This window comes from Loxodonta africana, chromosome 3, assembly GCF_030014295.1.
Source record: "Loxodonta africana isolate mLoxAfr1 chromosome 3, mLoxAfr1.hap2, whole genome shotgun sequence".
Taxonomy (NCBI): domain Eukaryota; kingdom Metazoa; phylum Chordata; class Mammalia; order Proboscidea; family Elephantidae; genus Loxodonta; species Loxodonta africana.
In genome coordinates this window covers 43,255,455-43,272,283 of record NC_087344.1, presented here as the reverse complement: position 1 = coordinate 43,272,283, position 16,829 = coordinate 43,255,455, and the positions used below count along the sequence as shown (strand labels likewise).

At 39.0% G+C, this 16,829-nt stretch overlaps 1 protein-coding gene across 13 annotated transcripts in view; it reads left to right on the top strand.

Annotated features, from left to right (window-relative positions):
• The window catches only part of RERE (arginine-glutamic acid dipeptide repeats), a 473,241-nt gene that overhangs the window by 112,671 nt on the left and 343,741 nt on the right, over positions 1 to 16,829 (top strand). Inside the window, exon 1 of one of the 13 annotated variants that reach the window (XM_064281195.1) lies at positions 7,450 to 7,578. The exons of 11 other annotated variants lie outside the window; for them this stretch is intronic. The gene's annotated coding sequence lies outside the window, so the exon portion shown is untranslated. Of the gene's footprint in view, positions 1 to 7,449; positions 7,579 to 13,172; positions 15,225 to 16,829 lie in introns of those variants that run through there. One more of the 13 variants, XM_064281200.1, reaches the window with a different exon arrangement.

The window sequence follows — 16,829 nt, the reverse complement described above, 5'->3', positions numbered from 1 at the left end:
ATAATCGTTTCAGCATACCAGAGCTTGCTGATAGGGCTCTCATATTTTTCATTGTAGAGTTAGCTTGCTCTGAAGATTGGAGGGAATGATCAGTGTTTAGATTTTATTGTTAGAATTAATCAAATAATGTAAACATTAGAAGTTAGCCTGCGTCTTCCTTTGTACTAAATTGTGCTTCCTGCAGCCCAAATATTTACTTTTTCTAGTCGGTTAAAATTAAACTCCAGAATGGATGTTTAGCATTTGTCTTCGTGACAGTCTTACTCACCTCTAACCCCCCCCTTGCCAAAAGAAAAGAAAAGAAAAGAAACCACCCTGTATTGTTTAGGTTGAACATTCCTGAAACTTTAGCGTCTGATTTTTGTTTTAGCCAATGTATTCCATGCTTGAGTATATTTTTTGGACCAGTCTTCTTGAAATAAAGGTACATCGTTCTTGAGAGAAGTGATTAGTTTTTAACCTGGAAATTATGAGATCAGTAATGCTACCTGTGATGTTGAACCTGGCAATTGTTACTTATTAAAATTTTCAAAACATATAAATTTATGTTTTTCCTGAAATCGACGTATGTGATTTTGTTTGAAGGGTTTCATTTACTGGAGGCATACTGTCAGAGGAAACACATATCAGAATAAAAAATAAAAGGCAAAGCAGTGTTTTGGATTTGTGTGCATTAATTTAATTATACAAATGACTGTCTGGCTAGTATTTTGAGTTCTTGGTATAATGACTCCAGTTGGGGTTTTGAGTTGTCATACAGCTTCCTTCCAATAAACTTGGCTGGTTCCCCCCACTGATTTTATCACAAACTGTCAGCTCAGGGTACACATGGGGCCTCATTCTAAACATCCCATCAAGGTGCTGAGCTCCCGAGCTCTTTGCTTCACAAATTTTTTTTTTTTTAACCAGTAACTCTTTTCCAAATGAGAAATTTCTCTTTTTAACTGTGTTTTTGCCCTTTCTAAGTATCATTCCATTGGAACTTTATAGTTTCATCAATACAACATGAGATCTCTAGTGAGTTTGGAAATAGAGATGATGTCCTTAAAAACGTTAGGGGTCTCTTTCTGTCTCTCCCTCTTCTCTTTGTCTTTAATTGTCTTACATCCATGCACACTTCCAAAAACTAAAACTTGACTTCTCATTGGCTTATTATATAAGAAGAGTTTGCTGTGAGTGAGTGCACATGGGAGCTTAGAGCTTCTGTTGTCTGTTCCTGTAAGTGAAATTTGATGTTGCAAGTTGTGTTTTTTCCTAGGATATATTTTAATCGTGTTGATAATTTTGTACTTCATGGAGTACTTATTAGCAGTTTATCACTCTTAAATATTATATATGCTTAAGACTGTGTTGGGAAGTGTAAAACAAAAAGAAATTGTAATTAATGTCCGACCTAAATGTAGCACTAACCTATTTCATTTTGGAGTGTGTGCTGTTTATAGTTTTACTAAAGGTCAGCCTGTCTTGATTTTTAGAATTTGATGTCATTTCTAGTTATTTTTTTCAACGTTATATTATATAGATCTCAACGGTATTTACTTTGGGTTGAAATTAACCCATTAGTTTTATTGCTAAATAAATAAAAAATAGTAGGTACTTATTCAGGTTCTGGCACGAAAGGAAATAAAAACTCACCTCCTCCCTAATACTCATAAAATATTTGCCCAATTATTGCAACTTGTATTTTCGTAGTCCTCTATATAAATAGTTTTTTCCCATGGATGTAATTATCATCACTAACCTAATTGATTTGAGATTTTATATTTCTGTTCTTTAGCACTTTTACCTACAAAGAAACACATGCAAATAGATCACTAAATGCCGACTAAATGTCATAAGCAGATGGATAGGTGATTAGGAAAATTATTTTTAAAGTTGTTAGTAGTAAAATGCACCTGACCTAGGTGTGTTTAAGACTTGTGAACTATGGATTAAATGGTAGTCAGCTATTATTAAAATAATATGAGTCATCCGTAGTGCTAAGAGCTTAGAAGTGTTTGGTGGTAGTTTATGTTTAATGTGCTAATTCTGACTTCACATACATTTTGGGATATAATTTCCTTTAAAAAAAAAAAAAAAAGTCATGCTATTTATACTTATACCAGGGCAACACAAGTATCACATGGGAAAACACTTTGATTTGGTTTAGGATGATTTGAGGGTGTCTGTGGAATACCATTGTGGTGGAACCCAGAGGGCGTTTCAAAATGTGGATCTGTTGCTAAAAAGTAAGCTCAGAGCTAGAGAAATAAAATTTTGGAATTACTAGCAGTGAAGAAGCTTGAGAGTGAGTCCTTCTCACTCATGAGAGATACCAGAGTGTGCAAAGAAGTGGCAAAACAAAGAGGCTATAGACCTTGACTACCTATATCAAGAAGAGTCATCAAAAGAAATAGAGAATGGCCAATAACGTAGGAGATCCAGGGGGGCGCATAATCCAATGAACAAACAAACAAAAAAAGGAGAGTGAGAGTGCAGGAACAGGGCCAACTGTTGGTAAGAATGTTTGGTCCCACTTTTTGGAGGGCAATTTGCCAACATCTCTCTGACTAAAAAGTCTGTACCCACTGAACTAGAGAGTCCTACAGTATTTATAGAAGTACATATATGCACAAAAATGTGCATAAGCAGTGCTTATAAGAGCAAAAAAAGCGGAGAACCCTCAATCAGGGACCTGATATGGTACTCCCACACTGTAGGACTCTGTGCAGCGGTAAAAAGGAATAGGATGTTAATGATCTGCTGTAAATCGAAGAGAAACAAGTTCCCTTATAGCATGAATAGTAGGATTTCATTTTTGTGAAATAAAAATCAAGAGGATGAGCCCCAGACAAATTAATATATATGTTCTTATGTGTGTGTATGTATGTTCTATGTACAGATTCTAGAAGAAAGTCTGGAGAGATAAAGGGAGATTTCAGATTTTACATTTCTGTTCTTCAGCACCTTTACCTACAAAATAGCACTTGTAGAGTAGATCATTAAATGTCGACTGAATGGAAAATGATGTGATAAATGAATGGATAGGTGATTAGGAAAATTATTCTATAAATTCAGATTTGTAAAAATCTGATCTCAGCTTGCATTTAAAACTTGAATAAGTCTTACCTGTTGAGTGGGATTGTTTGGATTTTTTGTAGGAACATATGTTACTCTAATAAAAAAATCCAGAGGCGCTTCCAAAAGAAATACATGTTTTTCTTTTTCATCTTGAAAATTTTGGAGTTTTGGTTGTGTGGTACCATTTTAGCGAGTCGGAAAAGGGAAAGAAGATGGTTTGCTTTAAATTATAACACCATATTCTATGTAGTAATGCAAACCAAACTTCCCATCCTAACATACTATGCAAACATAGCTAACTAGTACTAATATTAACCCTTCATTCACTCACTCTGCTTACTTAATTGACTTTATTATTCTTTTGGCATTATTTGATCTGAATGACTGAATTAGATAATGCTATTTTTTATAGGAAGGAATATTGATTGTCTAAACTTGGTAGTTATAATATTGGCAGATCTCACAAGTTATTATTGGATGAATATTACTGGTTAAACTTGCAAGTAAAAATGCAGTCTCCTCCCTTCGATGGTCTTGGTAAGTGGTCCAAAGCTGCCATCTTTAGGTGTGTCCTAGTCTTCCTTGCTGTGACAGAGCAAAGTGGTGAAGAGAGTAAGTGCCTGGTAGTTATTTGAGGTTAAGGGCCTGGAATAACCTGGGCCCTGTTGTTAAGGTTATACTTCGCATTTCCTCTGGGTTCTCTTACCGGTCATAGCTTTAATGTTAGTTTAACTAGACTTTCTATTTAATTATAACTGTTAGTGTAAAGTCAGATGTCAGCTCACTTGGCTGCATGCTTAGGCCTGTGGAATATGGAGTGCTTTGCTTCTAACCCCATCTGTTGTCTCCTTTCATTATCTGTTATTGGTACTCAACTTGACAGGGCTGTTTTGATAAATGAAGGGTGCTGTGAAGCCAGGAGCTGGATTTTATGTGGAATGGAGCTTAGGACAAAAGGAAGCAATGCCATAGACAAGATCAGAGAGAGATCATATGGGGGGACCAAGCAGTGTCCTGTGGAATGCTGACAAAAAGAACAGGGACTTTTTTGGAGGGTGGGGTGTGTAGATCTAATATTTTTTATTCATCTTAACAATTATTTTTTCTTTTGCTTTTCTATGTGTTTATGTGCAAAACATTGAGAACTTGGTGGTGGTGTTGTAATGACTCCTGTTCCTCATTTGCAGATCTCTTGGTTTACAAGCTCACACAAATGGGGTTTGAAAGGAGTCCTTGACTTTGAGGAGTTGAGGGGGGTAACAGTTCAGAATGGTCTGCCACCACCGAATGGGGAGTTCTCAAGTCAAAAGAGCTTTTATGTCTTATGTAGCCTTCTATGTCAGGGAAATAGAGGTCTTTTACTTAGAGAAAAAAAACTAACAATAAAGAAAAGTTTGGTGTGTAAGAGAGATGAGGATTATATCCTCCCCCCCTCCCTTACAGTAAGATTTTGGTAGTACTTTTGCATTCAGAGAAACAAACTAATGTACCATGTGCTCTCAAATTTTTATATTCTGTTTATATTGCTCTCTATGTGTGTGTCCAAGATTTAGTAATCGATCCAGTTTACCTGTTGCTATTTGAGTATTGCTTAAATGCCAGGTAAGCAGGAAGAACTTGGCTTGGGTAAATTAATCAATTAATGGTGACTGCTGTACTCTTTACAAAAAAAAGCGTAGTTTGCAAATTAGACCTTTGTTATGATCTCAGTGTTTTTGTGAGTTACCCTTGACAGTTATTTACGTCTTTTTAAAGTGGGGATAAAAATCTTTGTTTTACTAGACTTTTAAAAGTTAATTAATAAAACATGCTGTTTGCGTATATGATATTATTTTGAGAGAGGCTTCTTTGTGCCAAGAACTGTGTGGAGGATATACAAAAGTGAGTAAAACAAGGTAAAAAAACAAGGTGGTTGCCCTCAATTCATTTATTCATTTCACAGATCTGTGTGCTTGACACCTGGTATCTGATAATGAGCAAACCTTTCTAATGGAACTCACTGACTAGAGGGGACTATGGACGTTAATCAGAAAATCACACCAGTGAATTACAAACTGAGATAAAAGCTCTCAAGGAAAGGAACAGGGTTCTTTGAGAGCCTTTAACAAAGGAACTTGACCTGGAATGGGGCCTCCGGGGAGGCATCTCTGAAGAGGTGATATTTGAAGGAGGAGCTGGCTTTGTGCGTGTGCGTGTGCATATGTGTAGTGAGATTATTCCTGCTCTAGTGGGAATAAGCCATGTAAAGGCCTGTGGTAGAAGTCCTGGCTGCTTGGGGAAACTGAAGGACTGGTGTAACTGGAAGCTTGGGAGGTGGGTGTGTGTGGATTAGCAGAGGGTGCAGGAGAAGAAAGAGAATATGTGTCATAAGAGCATTATCAGCAAAGTGCCGTTAAAGCGTTTAGAACCCCTGAGAGACTAGGCACAGCATGAATTCAGAACAGAGCTGCTTGGCTATTCTCACCACAGTTTCTAACTCTGTGTAAATGGACACTTTTTAAATGGTTTGCAGGAAAAAAAAATCCTCCTTAGGTTCTGCCATGTATCTGGATATAGCTGGTTAGAAAATTGAAAGTGTGTCTAAGTACAAGAGTAGCTTTATGTAACTAGACTTTAGAATTGATTTAATCTCTGACATATATGGAGTGATCTCAGAGCCACGTGATTATGAAGTAGATTTCCAAGCCGCAGTTCCCCTTAGGTTGGTCTCATTGAGGAATGGGAGAGCTGGGCTGGTACTGTAGGCCACCTCCGGTTTGTATTGTATTAGGCTTCATCAGCTCTAGCTGTCAGTGCACGTACTGTGTTAGTAGTTTCAAGTAGATATTTCTGTCTCCTGTAGAATAACCTGATTTTCCTTTGAAAGCTTCAGCAACTTGATCTTTAAAGAGCAAATGTGAATGTTAGTTGGGTTGTCTGTGTCAGCGAGGCAGAACCCCCCGGGTTCCATTCTATGCCAGGACACCTTGTTGAGGGACTTTGGACAAAACACTTAATCTGTCTAAATCTCAGCTGCCTCTTGATAAGAGGGTACTTCATAATTCAGCAACTTTTTGGGACCTTGGAAGTCTGATTAACATTTGTAAAGCTGTTTGAGAGTTCCATGAAACTCACTTGGAAAGTAAGAGGTGTAATATTAAAGATACCAGAAGTGATCATTTAAAATTTGAGACTGTAACTTTCTAATTTGACTCGACACTGAGTGAAGTTAATAGTTTGATTTCATATTCTTATTGGAGCAAGTTTTTAAAAAATTTCCTATGGAGTGTCTTATTTAATAGGACATAATGATCTTTTTTTTTTTTAGGCTATTAACCACTGGGGAACACATGGCATAAATGTAGTTCAAATTAATTTTAATAAATTTCAGCAAGTTGATATATTTTTACCAGGCTTCATTGTGAGTGGAGGAGAAACTAATTTGAAATTAACAGTTGGTAATTCTGTTGAGATGCACATAAAAATTGAATTAATGAGGAAGTCTGGAATCTGGTAGCCAGTGTGTTATATGTTTATTTAAAGCCACATGGTAAGTAATGTGCATTTATTTTGCTTCCTTATTAGATGAATTTCCATCAATCCCAATTTAAGCTTTCCTGGGTCTAGCAGATGGATCTTTATTTTCTTGTGGAAAGGGGGTTGGAGAGGAAGATTTTTAAACAAATGACTTAAAGAGAATTATTAAACTAAGGAAAATCAGGGTCAGAAATGTTTGACACAAAACAAAGCTTCTTTCTTCTGTGCATCTTTGAAACAAATGTTCAGCGTGTCTGTTATTGTAGGTTATTTCATCTGCATTTGTTAGAAGTCAGAGGTGGTTGGGATTTATATTCCTGGCAGCAGCAGAGGCAGCTCTGGGATGTGTGAACTGCTGATCATTCACGGGGATGTGCTGCCTCTTTAATATCTTGCTTGCAGATGCATTTTCTAGCTGACCAGGCTATTAAGAGCTGCCATCAATCAGGCAGCCTCCCGTTCACGCTGTCGGGAGGGAGAAGGGAGGCTGGCCAAGCAAGGACAGAGATAAAATTGAAGCCGGCATTGTGTGTTCGCGCGTGCACGCAGTGGGCAGGGGCGCGCGCGCAGCGGGCCGGGCTCCAGCCCGGGTTTTGCTGGCCGCCGTCGTGGGGAGGCTGCTCTTTCTCTCCCGGCGTCTGGGTCATAAGCATGAGGCAGTGTCGGCCCGGCTTCCCGGGCTGAAGGAGCGCTAGCCGCCGCGGACAGTAGGCGCGGGACGGAGCTGCCGCACCCCTAGCCGCGGGCCGGCCCCCGCGCGGCCACCGCCTCCCGAAGCTGCTGAGCGTGGGGAGATGCGCCCGCGCCGCGCTGCCCTGCGGCCGTCCGGGCCTCCTTTTGTTTAGCAAGTGCATTTCACGCCCCGAGCCCCGCCCGCCCTCTCGCGGTCCGCTCCCTGCCCGCGGGCACGGAGTTTGCGGGGGCCCTGCGTGCCTGGCAGCCCGGCGCCGGAGGAGGAGAACGAGGTCCGCGGGGGCAGCTCCTGCCGCCGACCGGCCGCAGGCAAGTGGCCCGGAGACCTCGGCCGGCGGCCTCGTGCTGGGAGTGGGTTGCGGGCCAGGAAGTTGGGCAAGTGTGGGTGCAGGGGCTGTCGGAGGTGCGGTGGGTGGACTGGCAGAGTTCAAGCTGACTCTAGAATGATGAACTTAGTACTAAAAATGATGACGGCTTTCCAGGAATAAGGACTAAGGCATCAGTATGTGCTGTGTCCCATTGCATTTCTGCTGGGCGTACTACTTTCTTAATTGCAGAAGCTCTGGAAACCACAATTAAATAACCGAATAGGAAACGTCTTTGGGACAGAAAAAAACTTTTTTTTTTTAAAATATGCGTATATATGTTTTTTCCTTCTCTGAAGGGAAAGTTATTGAAGATGAGCAATATATAATCCAGCAGTCGCTCTTTCATTAGGAACTTCATTGCTTACTATGGAGTAAATTTAAGTTTAAAAATATAATGAATTTGATAGGCTTGATTATAAAGTAATTTTGGGCTACATTTAGTGACATACAATTTGCTTGTTTGACCAAAATACATTTTTTTGTTGTTGTTGGCCAGAGTAGTGAAAATGCAGTAGTAGTCTTGAAGAAGGTTACTTTAAGTTTAAATTGTTACCTTTTTTTTTTTTTTGGTGTGAGGTAGTTGCTTCCCCGCCCCCCTTTTCTTGTTTACTCAAATCTTGTTCTCTGTTGAAGCCACGGCGGGGAGACCTGCTTGACCACTTTCTGTTTGCTGAGAAAGAAACTCATGTAATGGGTTACTTTGTTTTACTCTCAGCCTTTAAGCTGCTTTGGCGCACATGTGCCACCGCGCTCCGTGGGGCATTGTTTGGCTGGAGGCCTCCTCTGAGCCATATGGAAATTAAAAAAAAAAAAAAAAAGTATATGAATGAACACAGCGGTCAACAGGGAGATTAAATTTTCCCTTTGAAATTATGTGTGCTTTAAGATGGAGACACCAAATAAAAGTTGAGGATAGAATTGACAAAGTCCTTAAAATCTCATGCTAAAATTGAGTTCTGGTTTTTTTTTTTTTTAAAATACTGGAACTCCAAATTGAAAGTAGACATGATTTAAAACTTCACAGACGGGAACAATATCCCTGTAAGCCTGTTGATCTGTGGGCAATTATTTCCAGAAACACAACCGGCTCTGCATTTTTGTGCCTGTGTTAGATTTGGTCTCTAAGAGGCAGTTCCTTTGAATATTTACATTGTCTAGTAAAATAACACGAGGCAGACATTTTAGATGCTTAGCAGAAACTTCAGAATAGTATGCGAGCAGCAGTTAGGAACTCGTATTTGTTTTTTTTTCCAACTCTGTAATTTAGTAGCCTTTAAACTATTTTATAAAGATCTCTGGGGCCAGTGAAAGGTGGTTTTGAGTCCAGAGCACTTGAGTGCTCATTGTACTCTGGCAGGCTCTGGGGTTTGGCAGGCAGAGCTGGAAATGTTATTTGATCTGGGTGCATGATAGAATTGACTAAGATTACACTTTTTCTTTCCCGGTGGCTGTTGAGAGTGATGCATCAAGGAGCACTGTTCAGTAACACATCTAAAGACTTAGCCTATGTTCATTCACTTGGCGAAGGGTTCCAGAAAAAGGCCGTTTAGATTTTTTTTCTTGTTTTGTGGTTTTGCATTTATGAATTGAGACGAGAGCTGACGTAATGTAGCTTTACCACTTCCTTTGTGCGTGTATGTGTTTTTATAGCTTATAGGATATATTCCAGTGTACGCGGTTGTGCTTATTTCTGAAATGCTTGAGTGAATGTATGTTTTTAAACCCAGATACCGTCAGCTATGTGCCAGTTTATTTTTTACATCATAGGTTTGGGGAGAGAAGAGTGTGTGATGGTGAACTCTGTCAACTTGTCAGTGAGGTTCAGTGAATTGCCTGTGTGTTATGTAGGCTAGCTTTTCATTTTAATTACTGCAACTGTGTACAGCTGTTAGGTCAGAATGCATTGGCTGCTCCTGCAGGGGCGTTTTATCTTACACTGGAGGTTTCATGGACTTAGCTGGCTGTGCTGCTTAATCCCTCTCTCACCACCACCATGCTTGCTTTTAAGCAAATGATAGAACAAAACAAGCTTTTATTTACTCATCTAGTAGTTTAGTTGCGAGAGATTTATTTTTGATTTTGAGGAAATTGGCAAACCATATAATTTATTAATAGGTATTACATTTATTGTGCTTTTCCGAGGTCATGGGGTTTTCCTTGCTATTATGTAGTCTGAGTAGCCAAAAACGAGAAAAAAAAAAAGCCAAAGGAACCATCTATTTTATAATGACATAGGAACCCAATATTTTATTAGAAAACAAAACATGAGTTCTTTTTTCACTATTCTAGGATTAGGTGGTTAAACTCAAACACAACAATGAATGTTAGCATCAGTGGGTATAACATGGGTGGAATGTTAGGTTTCCCCCTTGTCTCTTGTCTCTGTTACAATGTTATGCTGTACCAAAGGGACCCAGAGAGCTGTTGACTAACAGCAGTTTGGCTGTGGGCTGGATGATTAATAGAAGGGTTTTTAGAAATGTCTCTGTTCAGGTGCCCGCGTGGCTAACTTTAAATTTTACAATATGTTTTTGGCACCAAGTGATTGGAAAGTATTTACTTTAAAATTGAATGGATTTGAGTCTATTCAATAGGACTGTGACAAGGTCAGATTATCAGGGCTGTAAAATTGATTGTGACGTGAATGGCATGTTTTCTTAATGGTTTGATCTCCTTCCAGTCTGCCCTTGTGTGGAGGAGATACCGTCCAGAGCTGTTATCACCATCACAGGCTTCTAAGGCTGTCTACTACATTTTTAAAAAGGAGAAAAAGTAAAAGAAGCAAAGTTGTTTGAAATGTATTTATACATAAGGCTAGTGTGGTGCCTTTTTCAGAGGCCCAGATTACTGAGAGAAGAACATAGGAATAGGTTGGGGCTGGCATTGGTGGGTATCGTGTAGGAGACTGGGGTAGGGGGAGGAGGTTGGCTCAGGTTGAGATATATACAAATATGTTGTTGTTAGTTGCTGTTGAGTTGGCCCTGACTTATGGTGACTCTTACCTATAACAATGAAATGGTGCCCAGTCCTGCACCATCTTCATGAGTGCCTTCCAAACTAGGGGGTGCATCTTCCAGCACTGTATTGGACAGGCTTCTTTTGTGACCCATAGGGCTTTCACTGGCTGATTTTCACAAGTAGGTTGTGAGGCCTTGCTTCCTAGTTTGTCTTAGTCTGAAATATTTACTGAAACTTGCCCACCGTGGGTGACCCTACTGGTAATTTGAAATACTAGTGGCATAATGTCTTAGTTATCTAGTGTTCCTGTAACAGAAATACCACAAATGGATGGCATTAACAAACAAATTTATCCTCTCACAGTTTAAGAGGCTACAAGTCCAAATTAAGGACGCCAGCTCCAGGGGAAGGCTTTCTCTGTTGGTTCTTGGGGAAGATCCTTGTCATCAGTCTTCTCCTGGTCTAGGAGCTTCTCAGCTCAGAGACCCCAGGTCCAAAGGACACTCTGTACTCTTGGCGCTTCTTTCTTGGTGGTATGAGGTCCCACCCTTCTGGACTGATTCTCTCTTTTATATCTCAGAAGAGATTAACTCAAAATACAACCTAATCCTGTAGATTGAGTCCTGCCTCATTAACATAATGGCCTCTAATCCTGCCTTGTTAACGTCATAGAGGTTAGGATTTACAACACATAGGATAATCACATCAAATCACAAAATGGTAGACAACTACACGATACTGGGAATCATGGCCTAGCCAAGTTGACATATATTTTTGGGGGCCACAGTTCAATCCATGACACATAGCTTCCAGCATTATAGCAACATGAAAGCCACCTCAGTATGATAAACTGACAGATAAGTGGTAGATAATCAATCAGCCTGTCTATCTACAATGTCCCTGGGTGGTGAAAATGGTTAAGTGCTTGGCAGCTAACTCCAAGGTGGTGATTCCTGTCTGCCCAGTGGTTCCCTGGAAAAAGGCCTGGTGATCTACTTCCTTAAAGTCAGCTATTGAAAACCCTTTGGAGCACAGGTCTACTCTGATACATGGGACTGCCATGAGCTGGAATTGACTTGATGGCAACTGGCTTGGTTTTATAATAGGTTATTTATATTTACATATATACACACAAACACTTTTTTTTATATTCATAATATTTACTGATAATTACATGCCAGGTATATACTAAACAAACATAGATTATCTAATTTATGCTTAGGTGGTCTAATTTATATAGATTATCTAATTTAATATATATATTTTTTATTATTGTACTTCAGATGAAGATTTACAGAACAAACTATCTTCTCATTAAACAATTAGTTCACATATAGTTTTCTGACATTGGTCACCAGCCCCGTGGCATATCAACACTCTCCCTTTTCAACCTTGGGTTCCCTATTACCAGCTTTCCTGCCCTCTCCTGGCTTCTAGTCCTTGCTGGTGTGCCCCTTTAGTCTGGCCATACTCTCAGGATCTCTCCAGTCTTTGTCAGGCCAGTAAGTTTGATCTTTTTTTGTGAGTTAGAATTTTGTTCTACATGTTTCTCCAGCTCTGACCGGGACCCTCTATTGTGATCCCTGTCAGGGCAGTTGGTGGTGGTAGCCGGGCACCATCTAGTTGTGCTGGACTCAGTCTCGTGAAGGCCGTGGTAGTCGTGGTCCATTAGTCCTTTGGACTACTCTTTCTTTCCCTTATGTCTTTGGCTTTCTTCATTCTCCCTTGCTCCTATAACTGGAGTATCTTATCTTAGATGGCCGCTTACGGGCTCTTAAGACCCCAGGCGCTACTCACCAAAGTAGAATGTAGAACATTATAAACTATGTTATGCCAATTAAGCTGGATGTTCCTTGAGCCCATGGTCCCCACAGCCCTCAGCCCAGTAATTTGGTCCCTCAGGGATCTAATTTAATCTTTTTTATGACTCTATAAAACAACAAAAAAAGTATATATATTTAAAAAAATAAATACTTTTTTTTTTTAACAACAGTTTTAGGTTTGTAGAAAAATTGAGCAGAAAGTATGGAGTTCCCATATTATTCCTCCCCCCCGCCCCCCCGCCGAATTATCAACATCTTGCCTTGGTGTGGTATGTTTGTTACAGTGTTGAACCAAAATTGATACATACTCTTTGTATTGTACCCTTCTGTGGGTTTTGACAAATGTGTAATGTCATGTATCCACCATTATAGTATCATTCAGAATGGTTTCACTGCCCTAAAAATGCCCTGTGCTCCACCTTTTCATCCTTTGCCCCCTGCCTGTCAGGAAGTTTTTTTTTTTTTTTTAAACTCATTGGAGAAATGGATCCTGCTTAAAACAGCTTGAGTAAAGAGAGTGCAACATTTTCTAGGAATGTGATAATTTTAAAGTTACTCATCTAGAAAATGTTTTCTCTAATTAAAAAACATTAAAACATTTAGATTGACAGCAGAGATTGCTGAATCCAAGGAAAAAATAGAGTGAAGCAGGGAAGTAGCCTAGATCCAGACAATTTTTTTTGTAAGTTTTTTTTTTTTTTTAAATTGAGACCATATTTTCAGATTCCAAATATTAATGGTGAGCAGGGTTTTAGACTTGCCCTCCAAAATCTATTTAATCCATGGAAAGGAAACCCTGGTGGCATAGTGGGTAAGAGCTGCAGCTGCTGACCAAAAAGGTCAGCAGTTGGAATCCACCAGGCACTCCCTGGAAACTCTATGGAGCAGTTCTCCTCTGTCTTATAGGGTCACTATGAGTTGGAATCAACTCGACGGCAGTGGGTTTGGTTTTTTGGTTTATAGTTGACTTATGTATACATTTGTAATGAAAAGGAGTTAATTAAGCAGGAAAAATCCACATACTCTAACTCAGTTTTTAATATTATGGCATGGAACCATGCTGGTGTAATGCATCAGTTTATTTGTCATAGCATGGTGGTTAATAGCTATGTTGCCTGAGTTCTAGTTCTACCTCTTATTCACTGTGAGACCTGGGATAAGTTACTTAACCTCTTTGTGATTGTTTCCTCATACTTGAAGCGGATAAAATGATAATACCTACCTCAGAGGGTATGCAAAATGCTTAGGGACATTCATAGCACTTAATAATAGTGAATGCTTAATAGAGTAAGCAGTAATTATGCTCTAGGTACTATGTTAGTTGCTGAAGATAGAAACAAGACTAAGTCCTTTCTCTCGTGGCACTTACATTCCAGTGGAAGAAGACAAAACAAATAAAAGGAAACGATGATTTACGAAACTTCCAAGGTTAACTTCTGGACGTGTCAGTGGTTTTTAGAAGTTTAATATTGGAAGTTCAACATTACTCTTTAAGCCATTATTTTTCTCCTCCTTGATAAAAATGTATTTCTCACACTACTAGTAGTATTTATTAGCCATTGTTAACAATTTTTTCTCACAGATGAAACAGAGGAGGAGGAGAGTTTTCCTAGGAAAGAAAAAATGGAACAGGAAGGAAATGAAAGAGGGTGACTTATCAGTTTGCATGCTCAACAGTAGAAGGGGAATGTTTGAATCGTGGCCCATCCATAAAAGAAAATACTGTGCAGCCGTTAGGAGTCATTACGATGTAAAAAATATCACGTAAAGCTAAGTGGGAGAAAGTGTAGATGCTAAATGGTTCATGCAGTGTGAGTCCAGTTATACATACACCCACATGTACCCACAGAGGCTCAGGAATAGGGTTAGAAACAGATATACCAAATGTTAACAGTGGTAGTCTCTGGATGGTAGGATTGTGGATGCCTTCATTTTCTCAGTATTGTTCTCTCTTTGCAAAAATTGTTTGATCCTGGCAGGTTTAAATCTCTGTAAGTTGCAAGTAAGGAAACTGAGGCTTGGAGAGGTTAGGCAGTTCACTAGTGAGCAGTGAAGCCAGAATTCCAAGCCAAATCCTGATCCCCTGTTCTTTCTTTTAAAAGATGTTTTATTTTTGTTGTTGTTGAGAGTATGCACAGCAAAACGTACACCAATTTAAGTTTCTGCATGTACAGTTCAGTGACATTGATTACATTCCACGTGTGCAACCATTCTCAACCTCCTTTTCTAAGCTGTTCCTTTCCCATTAACATAAACTCATTGCTCGCGCCCCCCCGCCCTGTTCCTGTTTAATCTTTTGAGTTGCTGTTGTCAATTTCATTCCATATAGATAGATCTTAAAAGAGCATAATGTTCAAGGCAGACATTCTTTACTAGTTAAACTTTTGTTTGGTTTTAAGAAGACTTTAAGGGATACTTTTGGTTTAAGGTTTAAAGATACCTTAGGACAATAATCTTGGGGGTTCATCCAGCCTCCATGGTTCCAGACAGTCTAGATTCCATGAGAATTTGGAATTTTGTTCTACATTTCCCCCCATTTGATCAGGATTCTTGTATAAAATGATCCCCCTTTCTTAACTGTGAAACTTGACCACCTCTCATCCTTTAAAGTCAACCTTTATAAAAGGGCGTTCCTTCCCACTATTTGCAGCTCTGTAACCAACACCATTTTGTGACTTGTTCATTCTTACACAAGGGGAGCTCACTGTTTCAATGGAAGGAGCTTATGCTGAGATAATCCAAGTACACATCCTAATTGGAAAAGAAAAGCCAGTGTTTCTGGACAAAAACTCCATCTACTCAAAAGGTGATGAATTTGTTCAGTGATCTTTAGTTCTATTGTGATAAATTTAGAACTATAAAAAAGTCTTTATTATGGAAATTTCTCAGTGAAGCTTTGTTTCAGAATTTAGCTTCTGAAACAAATTTTTAACAGTTTATTTACTTTATGGAAATTTTTTTTATTAAGAAAATTCAAACATTGCAAACAAGTATATAGTGAAAAATAGCTCCTTCCCACTCTCCATGGGTTAGGTAACCAATATTATTAGTTTCCTGTGTATCTTCCAGAAATTTTTATGCATATGGAAATACATATCTTAAAAATACATACAAAGGGTATTATACTACATGTACGATTCTGCTTCTGGCTTTTTTCATTCTCTGTATTTGTACTTATGAGGAGTAGATTTCAGTTACTTAACCAGGCCTCTACTGATGAACATTTTGATTTTTTAAAAACGTATTATAAGCAGTGCTGAAGAGACAGCATCTGAGCATAGTTAATTCTTTGCTCCCTTTAAATGTAGTGTACATTCCTAGATCTAGAATTGCTGGGCCTTATACTGTTTTCCTGAAAGCTCTGTTAATAAGATAAGGTAACTAGTCAAGTAAGGGTTTCTTGAAGATATTTGAAGTTTTAGGAAAAATCAAATATATTTGTTAAAAAATTAAAAACACACCCCCCAAATAAATAATATGAAGATGGACAGGTCTTTAAAAGTTCCTGTTCTTTTTTAAGCTAGTTTTTATAGTTATAAAATGTTTATAGTTTATAGCAGGAGAAATTAGGAGAAACTGTGTTAACAGTTGAGGATAACAGAATCAGGACAATAAGCAGAATGGCTTTATTAAGACTAAGGCATGCCAGACAAACCTTTTTGGTATAGCTGAAAAAAGAAATGTTGTCTGAAGGGGACACTTAGATGTTATATTTGTCCTTTTTGAGGACATCATAGAGTATGGCATTCTCCAAAAATTTTCCTTGTAAAATTAGTTTAATCATTCAACAAATATTTATTGTCTTTCTATTTTGAGCTGGGCCTGGGAATACGGAAACAAACGAGGCAGACATTGGGTCTCCCCTCATAAAAAAAACAAAAAAAAAAAAACAAAAAAACAAAAACAAACCCCAAACCCGTTGCTGCCGAGTCGATTCCGACTCATAGCGACCCTATAGGACAGAGTAGAACTGCCCCACAGAGTTTCCAAGGAGCGCCTGGTGGATTCAAACTGCTGACCTTTTGGTTAGCAGCCGTAGCACTTAACCATGACACCACCAGGGTTTCCATCTCTCCTCCTAGATAGGAAATATATATGAAAGAGGAAGAAATTGAAGATGGGAAGCTTGGCTTGAGAGACAGAGGGCCTGAAAGGTAATGCAATATTAAAGGGATAAAGGGAGATGAGAGCTTCAGAGAGGGATCGTCAGTATGTTCTAGATCCTGGGTTAGAGAATGGGAATTGAAGACACACATAAACACCGTTTATTCAAATAGGAGTCAGTTAAACCTCTGAGCATTTAGCAAGAGCAGAGTACCTAGGAGGTGGAGATGCCCGGTGATGTGTAGAAGCTGGTTTGTAGAGGATTAGAAAGTGTTGAGAAGTTTTTCAGTGAGAGAAGGAATAGCAG